Genomic DNA, 11,578 nt, shown 5'->3' with positions numbered 1-11,578 from the left:
ACATCTCTGGGTGGTTCTGCAAATTTTGAGAGAGAAGCGGTTGTATGCCAAATTTAGTAAGTGTGAATTCTGGTTACGTAAGGTAACATTCCTTGGTCATGTGCTATCTGTTGAGGGGATTTGGGTTGATCCTCGAAAAATTGAGGCTGTTTTAGATTGGAAGTAGCCTAAGGCAGTATAAAAAATTAGTTGTTTTCTAAGACTGGCTGGGTACTATCGAAGATTTGTGGAGGGGTTCTCATTGATTGCTGCGCCCTTAACTAAGCTGCTATGTAAGGGCGTACCTTTTAACTGGACTGATGAGCAGCAAGAGAGCTTTGAGAAGCTCAAGAAAGTTTTGATTGAGGCCCTTGTCTTGATTCAACTGGAGTCTAGAAAGGAATTTACTATTTACAGCGATATATCACACGTTGGTTTGGGTTGTGTGTTGATACAAGAGGGTAAGACGGTAGCTTATGCGTCACATCAACTTAAAACTCATGAGGTGAATTACCCAACGCATGACTTGGAGTTGGCCATAGTGGTATTCGCATTAAAATTTTGGAGGCAGTACTTGTACGGTGAGAAGTGTATCATTTACACGGATCACAAGAGCCTCAAGTATCTCCTTACTCAGAAGGAGTTAAATCTTTGGCAGTTTAGATGGATTGAACTGCTTAAGGATTATCACTGTTCGATTGAATACCACCCTGATAAGGCTAATGTGGTGGCCGATGCACTGAGCCATAGGGCTATGACTGATTTGAGAGCAATGTTTGCTCGTCTTAGCTTATTTGATGATGGTAGCTTATTGGTCGAGCTCCAAGTTAAACTTGTGTGGATTGAGTAGATGAAGAGTAAACAATTGGAAGATGAGTCTTTGGGTCTTCAGTTCCGTCAGATTAAAAATGGTAATACTGTTGATTTTGGGCTTAACAATGAAGGAGTACTCTGTTACCGAGGCAGAATTTGTGTACCTAAGGATACTGATTTGAGGCAGGCTATTCTGCGAGAGGCGCATAGTAGCCCCTATGCTATCTACCCAGGTGGAAATAAGATGTACATAGATCTTCGTGAGATATATTGGTGGCTGGGTCTTAAGGGTGAGATTACTGACTTTGTGGGGAAATGTTTGACTTGCCAACAAGTTCAAGCAAAACATCAGTTGCCTTCTGGGTTGCTTCAGCCTATTAAGATTCCGATGTGGAAGTGGGAAAGAGTAACTATGGACTTTGTGAGTGGGCTACCCCTGACACCATCTAAGAAAGGTTCAGTATGGGTCATCGTGGATCAGTTGACCAAAACTACCCATTACGTACCGGTTCACACAGATTATTCGTTACAGAAACTGCCTAAGCTGTATGTATCTGAGATAGTGAGACTGCATGGGGTACCATTTTCCATTATATCTGACAGAGATCCTGGCTTCAGGTCTCGGTTTTGGAAGAACTTTTATGAAGTTTTGGGTACACGTTGGACTTCAGTACTGTGTTCCTTCCTCAGACAAATGGTCAGTCAGAAATGGCGATACAGATATTGGAGAACATGTTAAGGAGTTGTCTGATCGACTTTCAAGGCAGTTGGGAGGAGTACTTGCCATTAACAGAGTTTGCTTAAAAAATAGCTACCAATCTAGCATACAGATGGCACCTTACGAAGCACTTTATGGTCGTAGGTGTCGCACTCTGACAAGTTCGACTAAGTTGGGTGAGTGGCAAGTTTTGGGTCCTCAATTGATTTCTAATACCGAGGATAAAGTACGTTTGATTTGGGATCGACTGAAAGCAGCTTCAGACAGACAGAAGTCGTATACAGATCTGAAGCTTAAGGAAATTGAGTATTCTGTGGGAGATTTCATCTTTCTGAAGCTCTCGCCATGGAAGAAACTATTGAGATTTGGGCGTAAAGGCAAGTTAAGCCCAAGGTTTGTTGGACTGTATTGCATATTGAAACGAGTTGGACTGGTTGCCTACTAGTTAGACCTACCTTCGAAATTAGGTCGAATTCATGATGTGTTCCACGTCTCGATGCTGAGACACTACTGCTCTAATCCCATGCATGTAGTACCGATTGAGGAGATTGAAGTTAGACCAGATATAACTTTCGAGGAGGAACAAATCCATATTTTGGATCGAGAGGTGAAAATCTTGAGAAGAAAATCGATTCCATTGGTGAAATTTCTTTGGTGAAACCACAATTGTGATAAGGCTACGTGGGAACCCGAGGAGGTGGTGCGACAATAATACCCTCACCTATTTTGACCAGGTAAATTTAAGGCTGAAATTTTCTTTTAGGAAGGTAGAATTGTAATGCCCCAATTCTCAAAAATCTTGTTAAAATTAATTTTGTTTGTCTGTGACGTGGATGTATGCTTGCCTTAGTGGTTTGGTGCTTTTGGGGTGTCTGAGAAGTCTTGGGTTCAAGCCTTGGCTTGAGAAAAATTTTGGTTCTATTTGAAAAAAAAACCCTTGTCTTTAGCTGGTAGACTTTTAAATTTATGTGGGGGTTGCATGACATAAAACGCCTACCAGACTAGTGGTAAGCGGCGTGTTACCTCTACTAGGAGTCTTGAGTTCGAGCTCTGAGGCACACAAAGAGTGTTCTTTTTGCTGTTGTACCGTGTAAGAGATTGAATGGCAGTATAACTCTAATCGAGTAGGTGGTTGGAATGTTTGAAGGGGAAGGGGGACTATGGCCGAATTTCTAGAGGTGAGGGAAAGGAATTTGAATTGGTCAAAGGAGAGTTTTGAGGAGAGAATTGGGGAGTGAATCGTGGAGTTGGAGGGTAGGGAGTTGTCTGCCGAAAATAGGACTCTCTATGTGCCAAAATCTATCATAGGCACTAGGTGCCGAATAGGTTTAGTTCTTGCTCTTTACCGGTGACTTTTCTTTCTTTTGGTCCTCACTCGGTATTGTTTGTGTGGTAGCCAAAATTTGTATGTGATCTTTCAGGTACATTTTGGGTTACCTTACCTTGGTTTTATCCTTCAGTAGGGTACTTGTGTTGAGCAAATTTTTCCTTTCTCCATCACTCTCCTTCCCCTAGTGTTCTTATTATTAGCCGAACTTTCACTTCCCCTCCCTTCTCCCTTTCTTTTTCTCAATCAATCCCTCCTAACTGATTGCACATTCTCTTCATTCTTCTATTTAGATACTTGGAGCCAATTTCAGCTTGCTCTTCTCTAGTTGTAGCCGACTCATTTCTTTCTCTCCCTATTCCTTCACTTTTTATTTTTTGTACCTTGGCTTAATATCCATCTTACTCTTCTATACTACTTTCGGTTGGTTAGGCACACGGGTCTCTTCTCCCACTCTGGTGCTCTTGTGTTGGCCGAATATTGTTGGGTAAGTATCAGTCTCGGTCCTTTCCCTTTTGGTTTGTTTCACACTGTTGAGCCATCTTCTAACTTTTTCTCTTCTTGTTGGCTATCTCCTCCACCTTTCAACTAAATCCTAATTTGCGCTTCTATGTGTGTCACTTTATTAATCTATACTCTGTTCAGTTGTTGTGGTAAATATGATACGGTGGTGATGTTGTTATGCTTCTAATGCGAGTCTGAGATAGAAAGGTGGTGTTTTTGTGTAGGTGGTGATCGAAATTGATTGACACATCCCCCTGAGAATCAAGGGTACAATTATTCTTGGCTTTTAGGTAAGAAGATTATGATTGTTTTGGAACTCTGTTAATTTTCAATTGAAACATAGGTTAAGTAACTGATTAGTTATCACACTATTTGTTCTTCAGGCATAAGAGTGTTTGGAGCGCGGATTAACTCCAAATCGTATTAGGTGTGTAATCACATTGTAAAAACTATTAAACGACAAAGGCCAAAAAATCGAAGACTGCATCGTTGACTCCACACGGGCATGTGGCCACCAGTGTGGCAAGCTGAGTAGTAAAACGAGGCTGTGTTGATGATGAGATGGTCCTGAGCGATTTCATGAGCTAAAATGGTATTCGGCCATATTGGGACCGAATTGGGCTTGTAGGCCCAATGGGCATGTGGGCCCTACACGGAGAAATCACACAAAGCGTGGTAAATTGTGGGTCAGACTGAGTAAACTAGACGGCTAAAGCCATTTCTGGGCTATGTGGGCCATATAAGAATATGGGCCCACATGGGCCCGCAATATGGGTTGAAGGCCCATTATCACTGTTTGACTATTAAGGTTGCATGGGTCACCTAAGACGACTGTGGACTACTGTTGGGTTGGTAAGTATACTTAGACCCTATACTAATGAAATAACCATTATACCCCTGGGAGGTAAATTGACTGAAATACCGTTGTATTTTGTATGATTGTTTTTTAGCATGACATTTCTGCATACACGTATGATATTATGTTGCATTACGTGGGGTGGGATTTTTGTGTCAATTTGTGTTTTGGAAAAATAGTACAATGTCACATCACAGATTCGGCAATAACATCTAGGCCAAGTTTAAGGTGGTACATAAACTATAGCTCTGACACCACTAAATGTAACACCCTTAACCCGTACCCGTCGTCAGAATAGGGTTTAAGAGTATTATCGAAACATTCACAACATTTTATGAATAATTCATGTAAGTTACTATTCATTTACCAAGATCATCATAACATCCCTTGATTGAGCCCTCGAAGCCCAATACGAGCAAGAGAATCGAGGTCGAGACTTAATCGGGGACTTGAAGAAGTTTTCGTGACATTTTAAATTTTTTTCCAAGGTACAAGGCTCACATGCCCATGTGGTCCAAGGGACACGCCCGTGTGACCCTACGACACACCCATGTTAGAGGTCGTCTTCGACCCCGTGTAACTCTCTGACTTGCACACACGGCCATGCCACACATCTATGTGTGAGGCCGTGTGGTCAATTAATTCAATTCAAAATTAGGTGCAGGCTTCACACGGCCAAGGCACACGCCCGTGTTCTAAGTTGTGTGATACACACGATTGAGACATAAGCCCGTGTCTCTGCCCGTGTACTCAATTCTGAGCATTCTGTTTCTCAAAACTAAGGTGCAGGGGACACACAACCTAAACACATGCCCATGTTACCAGGCTATGTGTCACAGACGGTCTACACACAAGCCAGTCTGTCTGCCTGTGAGGACAAAATGAAGCTATTTTGTAACACCCCAAACTCGGCCTAGACATTATGGTTGAATCTGCGATGTCACATTGGAGTGTGTTTTGCAAAGAACTGATTTGTTTGAAAGTCTGTACTATATTAAAGCCCTCGTAGTGGTTTATAATTAAACTTTCGAGTATTTTGTTTGTTATTAAAACTCAAGTAGGTCTAATCACTTTAGGTTGTTATTACATTTTGAAAACATTGTTGATGCGGAAGCTTTTGGAAGATATTCTATAGGTGTGGTGTTTTGGAAACATTTACCTTTTTGAAAGTTCGCGTCCTACTTTCAGCAAATATAAATTTACGTAAGCAAACTCCAAATTAAAGTAAAACTTAAAGAGTCCTTATTACATTTCAAATACCCAAATAAAATAGCTTAAGGATTAAAAGTTTAAAATAGTATCAAAAATAGTCGTGCGGCCTCCATCGAGTCCCTCGCAGCACCGACCTGCCTATGGATTACCTGCACAGGAAAGCAGAAGGGTGAGTTATGAAAACTCAGTGTGTAACCCCTTAACAAATTTAGACAAGTACAATTTGCGCCTAAGCCCATATTAGTGACAGTCCATTATTAGTGTGGGCCTTAGCCCATAGCAGTAGCAGTATCAATATGGGCCTTAGCCTATTACAGTAATAGTATCAATAATGCCATAAAATTCCTACCCGTCCATCCTCTACACTCCACTTCGTCCAGCCCTACACTCCATGTGGGGATAAAATCAACCCACCCATCCCTACACTCCAAATATAGCACTGCTTGCGACACTTAACAGTAATTGCAGCAGAGCTGCCAGTATAGTACACTTCCTCCAAATATATCAAACCCACCCCCATGCAACATGTCATGTCATAATATAATACGTGTATGCAAAATGTTATGCTCGAATACAGTCAAACATAGTATAGGGCTATATCAGTCATTTTACCTCTTAGGGGTATAATAGTCATTTCATCAGTACGGGGTCTAAAAGTACTTACTGCCCCAACAGTAGGTCCACAGTCGTCTTGTAACACCCCTAACCTGTATTTGTGGCCAGACTAGGGTTAAAGGCATTACTGGACAAAATCAGAACATTTAACTTTCATTTCATAATCATCAAAGCATCAGAGATCAACATCAAAATAGAGTCCCTTATATAGGTCATCGAGACCTTAAACATGCATCAGAAAGGAGTTGGGACTAAACCAAATACATGCAAATTTTTTTCCAAAAACTTAAACATTTTTCAAACAAGTACAGGTCACACGCCCGTGTGAACAGGCCTTGTGCCTCGCACGGCATTAGACACGTCCGTGTGTCTAAACCGTGGCGGAATAGGGCATACATACTGACTTGTCCATACGGCCACAAGACACACCGTGTTCCAGGCCGTGTGAAAATTAAGGAAGCTACTGACATGGCCACACGGCCGAACACACGCCTGTGTGCCAGCCCGTGTGCCACACACGACCAGTAGACACGCCCGTGTGTCTAGGCCGTGTCAAAACTAGAGGGTATACTGACTTTCATTCGTAGGGTACCCCAAAAGACACACGGCCGTGTAACATGACCGTGTGTAGTATACGACTGAGACACACACTCGTGTCTCTGCCCGTATAGACAAAAATAGGCCATTTGAATAGCCAATTTGCAACCCCAATTTGGGTCAACCTACAAGCACCAAACCAAGCATATATCCACAACCATTTCAGCCAATATCTATACTAAACCATACATAATTCATGCTATAACATTACCGATCATTTTCAATCTCAATTCATCAATCAATTCATACCAAAACTTAAACTAAAATCATACCTAAACATATGATCAATACATCATTCAATCAAATGCTCAAAACTTACCATAACTTCTCAACATTGACCAATTCTTTTGGCCAACCAAAACATACCACAATTTCACATAAGGATTACATATCATATACCATTATCAAACTATAAGTGCAAACACAAATTAGCCATATCACATGGCTAAATATATACATCACAAAACATAATCCACAACTTCTAGCCTATACATGCCATACTTTAATATATACATTTTCAAAGTACCAAAATAAGGTTCGATAGTGTAGTGACGATCCTCAATGATCCTCGGGCTCATAGTAGCTTCGATATCTATAAAACAATGTAAACATACACAAAGTAAGCTTTCAAAAGCTTAGTAAGTCATATTCAAATAAACATATCATTTAAAGTAACTAAATACCATCAAATCATTTATCCTTTGTATATCAATGCTAACACAAATCTCAGATTCAAATACTTACCTTTAATTATCAAATAGGCTGTACAAAGTAAACATACCTGAATCTAATATGATTTCACAAAATTATTCATTTTTTCAGAATGCCCGTTTGAACCGTTTGGAAACATAAGGATACGTGGATAGATCGGAAAGTAAATACAATGCCAACGTCCCAGATGTGGTCTTACATGTAATCAAACATCGATGTCACTATCCCAGACAGGGTCTTACACGAAATCATATACGAAGCCAATGTCCCAGACATGGTCTTACACATAAAACAGAAGTCGATGCCAATGTCCCAGACGTGGTCTTACATGCAAAACAGATATCAAAAATCCTATGCATGACATATGTATCCTAACTATTCCTAAGGTTCGTACGGGACTTTTCAAACATCGGAACTTTGTCGATACTTTCTCAAATAGCACATGTTTAGCTTGAGCATTCATTCATCACAATTAAATATCATATGAATAATAAGAGTTCAATTCAAAAACGTTTATTGTATATCGACTTACCTCGTAGGGATTCGAATAGATGGAATCAGTTACTCGACGACTTTCGAATTTCCCCGATCTAATTCTGTATTATTTAGTTCTCGATCTAAATCAATTCAAATTTAACTTATTCAGTCACAAATTCATTCAAAACAATCCATATACACACAATTAGGGCGTTTTGCAAACTAGCCCTCACATTTTTACATTTTGACACTTTAGTCACTACTTCACAAAATCACGAAATACACATAATTTGTTTGTACACAAACTTAGCCGAAATTTTATAGCTATCACACAAGTCCATACATTTCATTTATTTCACATATTAGTCCCTCAATTTACAAATTTCACAATTTAGCCCAGTTTACTCAAAATCATCAAAAATCCAAAGACAAAACATATAAACCCAACATCAAACTTTCATATTTCACCATATAACAACATAAATCTCATGAATTCATCCATTTCACATTTCAAAATCATCAACAAAATAAAAAAATTTAGACATGGGCTTGATAGTGTACAAAGCAACGATTACAAAATCATAGAAATTATCAAAAACGTTCAAAAACGAACCTTGACTTAACAACCACAAGTGTCAAACCCTAACTTTAAATTTTATTCCTCTTTTACTTAGTATTTTCGATAATAGAACACTTAACATGAGCTAATTTTAACATTTCTTTTATTTAACATATATTAATACACCATTTACCATTATACCCTTAGTTAATTAACATTTAAACCATTAACATACAAGGCTATTAATGACCACTCAAACTTCCAATGGTCAAATAACAACATAAGGACCTCTCATTTACAAACACATATCAAATAAGCACTTAAACAAATAGAAGGCCATTTTACATTTTACGCGATTAGGTCCTTTTATCAAATTGAGCACATAAACAATCGAATTTTTGAACGAAACTTTCACATATACTAATTCACACATCATAAGCACGAAAAATAATATTTAACTATTTTTCTGACTCGATATGTGGTCCCAAAACCACTATTTCGACTGGGATCAAAACTGGACTGTTACAAAATTTCATCAATCGATCAACTACAACCCAGATAGCATCTTTCTTTCTTGGAGACAGGGGTAAACCCGAAATAAAATCCATTGTAACTCAATCCCATTTCTACTCTAGAACCATAACCGGTTGAAACATTCCAGATGGCACCTGATGTTCAGCTTTAAGTTGCTGATAGATCAAACATTTCGAAACAAAGTAAAAAATATCTCTTTTCATTCCGACCACCAGTAATACTATTTCAGGTCATTATACATTTTCGTACTACCCGGATGCACAGATAACCGACTGCTATGAGCTTCACTCAAAATCATCTGAATTATCTCTAGATTTCTCGGGACACAAATTCTATCTCAGAATCTCAAACAATCATCTTTATCAACTCTGAATTCTGAATCAGATTCTACATCACACTGAGCCCGTTTAGCTAAAATTTCATTATCAATCTTTTGAGCTTCGATAATCTGCTATAAAAACAAAGGTCTTACATTTAATTCAGCTAAAACTGAACCATCGTCGGATAGAACCAAATGCGCATTCATCGTATGCAGAGAAAATAATCAATCTTTAGAGCAAACACAATCTGCTGTAAAAACAAAGGTCTTACTTTCAATTCTGCAACAACATTTGCTTTGCCCGAATGATAATCAATCACAAGTTCATAGTCTTTTAGCAGTTCTAACCATTTTCTCTGTCGCAAATTCAAATCTTTCTAAGTCATCAGATATTTCAAACTCTTATAATCAAAATATACATGACATTTCTCACCGAACAGGTAGTGACACCAAATCTTTAGAGCAAACACAATCGCAGCTAGCTCAAGGTCATGTGTTGGATAGTTATTTTCATGCGGCTTCAGTTGTCTCGAAGCATAAGCAATGACTTTACCTTCTTGAATCAAAACACATCCCAAACCAATCAATGAAGCATCACTGTAGATAACAAATTCTTTACTCGATTCGGGTTGTACCAATACCGGAGCTTCAGTCAACAAAGTTTTCAACTGATCAAAGCTATTCTGACACTTTTTAGACCATTCAAACTTCACATCTTTCAGAAGTAGCTTCATTTACGGAGTTGCAATCATAGAAAAGCCTTTTACAAATCGTCTATAGTAACCAGCAAGTCCCAGAAAACTACGGATTTCAAAGACATTCCTCGGAGGTTTCCAATCCAGAATAGCTAAAATCTTATTCAGATCAACTCAGATACCAGATGCTAATACAATATGACCTAGAAAACCAACTTCACGCAGCTAGAATTTACATTTGTTAAACTTTGCATACAACTGTTTATCTCGCAGAGTCTGTAGCACTATTCTCAGATGCTCGGCATGTTCAGTTTCATCTCGTGGATAAATCAATATGTCATCAATGAATATGACAACAAATCAATCTAAATATAGTCTAAAAATTATGTTCATCAAATCCATAAGGATAACAGGTGCATTAGTTAATCCGAAAGGCATAACTAAGAATTCATAGTGGTCGTACCTCGTTCGGAAAGTAGTTTTTGGAATATCTGAATCTTTTACTCGCAACTGATAATAGCCTGATCTCATATCTATTTTCAAAAACACAGCAGCTCCTTTCAACTGATCAAACAAATCATTAATTCGGGGTAGGCGATACTTGTTCTTGATAGTCACTTTGTTCAACTGACGATAGCCTATACACATTCTCATTGTACCGTCTTTCTTTTTCACGAATAGAACTAGAGCACCCCAAGGTAAGAAACTTGATCTAGCAAATCCTCTATCGGTCAACTCTTGTAACTGAGATTTTAATTCTTTTAATTCAGTCGGAGCCATTCTATATGAAGTTATCAAAATCAGAGTAGTATCAAGTACTAATTCAATTCCAAATTCAACTTCTCTAACCAAAGGTAAACTCGGAAGTTCTTTAGGAAACACATCAGGAAACTCACACAACAGACACTGATTCAACTTTCTTTTCTGACACTTTCAAATCAATTACATAAGCAAAGTAGGCTTCACAACCTTTTTTCACAATACTCAAAGCTTTCATTGAAGTTATTACAACAGGCAATCCATTCAAATCATTAGATTCAATCCAGACTATTTCATCATCCTTGCATCTCAAATCAATAGTTTTACATTTGTAGTTCACAACAACATCATGCAAAGTTAACCAATCCATACCTAGAATTATATCAAATTCATCAAAAGGTAACAGCATTAGATCAACTGGAAAACAAATGTCTCGAAACATTAACGGATAATTCTTGCAGACTTTATCAACTAAAATAGATCTACCTAGGGGGTTCAAAACTCTAATTACAAATTCAATAGACTCTACAGGCAAAGTCTTACTGTTCACTAAGTTCATGCATATATACGAATGTGTCGATCCTCGAGACAGTTAAAGCCACATGAAAAGAACTATCCAACGCATGATTTAGAGTTGGCAGCTATTGTGTTTGCATTGAAAATATAGTGCCACTATTTGTTCGGTGAAAAATGTCATGTTTATTCCGATCACAAAAGTTTGAAGTATTTGATGACTCAGAAAGATCTAAATTTGAGACAGCTTCGATGGTTAGAGTTCCTAAAAGATTAAGAGCTAGTGATTGACTATCATCCGGGAAAGGCTAATGTTGTTGCTGATGCTCTAAGTCAAAAATCCTTATTTGCTTTGCGTGCAATGAATGCACATATGGTTATGTCAGATGA

Source organism: Gossypium hirsutum, chromosome A06 (genome assembly GCF_007990345.1).
Source record: "Gossypium hirsutum isolate 1008001.06 chromosome A06, Gossypium_hirsutum_v2.1, whole genome shotgun sequence".
Lineage (NCBI taxonomy): Eukaryota > Viridiplantae > Streptophyta > Magnoliopsida > Malvales > Malvaceae > Gossypium > Gossypium hirsutum.
The sequence above is the reverse complement of the archived record's forward strand: the minus strand, read 5'-3'. Positions refer to the sequence as shown.